This window comes from Scylla paramamosain, chromosome 2, assembly GCF_035594125.1.
Source record: "Scylla paramamosain isolate STU-SP2022 chromosome 2, ASM3559412v1, whole genome shotgun sequence".
Classification (NCBI taxonomy): Eukaryota; Metazoa; Arthropoda; class Malacostraca; order Decapoda; family Portunidae; genus Scylla; species Scylla paramamosain.
This window is the reverse complement of record NC_087152.1, coordinates 37,141,817-37,144,316: the sequence shown is the minus strand read 5'-3', so window position 1 is coordinate 37,144,316 and position 2,500 is coordinate 37,141,817. Positions and strand designations below refer to the sequence as shown.

At 41.0% G+C, this 2,500-nt stretch overlaps 1 long non-coding RNA gene across 2 annotated transcripts in view; it reads right to left on the bottom strand.

The window, feature by feature from the left end:
• The window catches only part of LOC135114546 (uncharacterized), a 149,457-nt gene that overhangs the window by 72,781 nt on the left and 74,176 nt on the right, over window positions 1-2,500 (bottom strand). The window lies entirely within an intron of this gene.

Here is a 2,500-nt window from a genome sequence, read left to right as displayed (position 1 = left end):
TGAAACAAACTAAATAAATAAGAGGAGACAGACAGACAGACATATAAGAAAAAAATGAACAGAAATTAATCCACGAAGCAAGCAGGCAGGTAAGCAGGCAGGGAGACAAGCAGGCAGGGAGACAAGCAAGCAGGCAGGCAGGCAGGCAGGCAGGCAGCTGGAGAAGCAACACATGCACCAGCTGGTTTTCATTGTGGGGAAATCCTGCTCCTCCTCTTCCTCCTGCTTCTCTGCATTACTGAATATATGCCAATACCGAGGCACCTCCTTCTTCATGATTTTGTGGCCGTGTAATGCATCGCTATTACTGTCCCTCCTGCTGGTGCTGATGGTGTTACTCTTTTTCTTGCTCCTCAGTGTTTGTTACTGGTGAATTTACTGCTTATTGCCGTTGCTGCTGCTGCTGCTGCTACTACTACTACTACTACTACTACTACTACTACTACTACTACTACTACTGCTACAGATACTACATGTCACATTTATTATTACTGTTCTTCGTTCTCTTAAGTGACATTACTATTCACACTTTTATTATTACTCCTGTTGTTGCTACTACTACTACTACAACTACTACTACTACTACTACTACTACTACTACTACTACTACTAGCACTGATAAACGCAGCCTCGACGAGAGCACATCACCATCACGTTAGAATCCAATCAGTTCCAAATGGCAGAAAAGTTGCAACGTTGCTGATTCTTGAAGGAAACGAGGAGGCGGCAAAAATGAAGTCCCAAACCTTAGGAAAAGAATCATAAAGTGTGTGTGTGTGTGTGTGTGTGTGTGTGTGTGTGTGTGTGTGTGTGTGTGTGTGTGTGTGTGTGTGTGTGTGTGTGTGTGTGTGTGTGTGTGTGTGTGTCGGTTTGTCTTTATAATAATGTTGTGCATTTGTCGTTTCTGTTTTGCTTTAGTGTCACTTGTATTCTGAGCAGTTTGGGGGGGATAATTGTCGTTGTTATTGTTGTTGTTGTGGTGGTGGTGGTGGTGGTGGTGATGGTTGTGGTGGTTGGGGTGGTGATGGAGGTGACTATCGTGGTGGCAGTGGTGGTGATGGTGGTGGTTCGAGAGGAGTAGATGATGGTAGTGGTAGACGTAGTGCCTAGTAGTGATGGTGGTGGTCGTAATTGTGGAGGAGGTGGTAGTAGTAGCAGTAGAAGCGGCAGTAGCAGTAATAGTAGCAAGAGTTCTACTATCAGTCGCAGTAGGAGTAGAAATATTAGTAGTAGTAAGAGTACCAGTATCATTCTTAGTTGTAGTAGCAATAGTAATTGTAGAAGTGGCAGTGTAGGTGGTGGTGGTGGTGGTCACCTCACCTCACTGCTGCTGCTGCTGCTGCTACATTCTCACCGGAACTTCAGCTTTAACATGCCGTCAGGTTTAATGTATGTGTGCGTACTTATGTAATATATATATGTGTGTGTGTGTGTGTGTGTGTGTGTGTGTGTGTGTGTGTGTGTGTGTGTGTGTGTGTTTTGCACAATGTATTATTAACAACCTTTTACTTTACTCTCCGGAGATGTTATGGTGTTTTCTCTCTTTCTTTCTGCGTGTCAGGGCAGGCCTGCAGAATTAACACAGGTTTCTTACTGAGAAAAGGATAACACACTTCAATAATTCACTCTGGATGCCAAGGTACAAAAAGAAAGGTAAAGGAAAGGAGGGAAGGAAGGAAGGAAGGAAGGAAGGGAGAAACGGGAGAACAGTGGAAAAAGAATTATCGAGGCCAGTTAAAGATTTAGAAGATAAATGATATAAAAGACCGCAGACATAGATAAAAGCAAAATTGTAAACAGAGAAGTAAAAATGAGAGAACGAAAGAGGAAAGGAAGGATCAGCAGAATGGAGGAGAATATCAAAAACAGAAAAAGATGTGAGAATAAGATAAAAGGACAAAACCGTGAACACATGGAGATGAACCAAAAGGTAGAGAATGTAAAGGGCAAGGCAAGATGTAAATAAATGGAGGAAAAGATGATGCAAAACGAGTAAAGAAAAGCAAAACAAAAAAGAAAGGAAAATATTTATACAAAAGAAACTTATGACTAGAAAAATAAACGAAACATTATAAACAGACAAACAAACGACCTGCTAATCAGGACTAAAAAAAAAAATTGACTAACAACACGAACACTAATGACAAAAAACACGGCGAAAAAATAGCAGCGCTCCTCTTAATCCTAATTGATAATCTAATTAATTGATCTGATTATTTCATTCGCTGCCACTATAGTTCTTCCTCCTTCCTTTATCCTCTATCTCCTCTCCCGTATTTTCCTTCGTGTTTTTCTTAGTGTTTATCCTCCTCCCTTTCTCAATCTGTTGATTCTTTCTTTCCTCACTGTCTTGCATCATTCAATTTCTCTCCTCCCCGTCTTCTATTAAGGCATATTTTCTCTTTTCCTCTACTACCTCTAAGCCTTTCCATCTTTAACGTATTCTCTTCCTTGTTTCTTCTTCTTCCCATTCCTTTCCTCAGTTTCCTGCATTATTGAA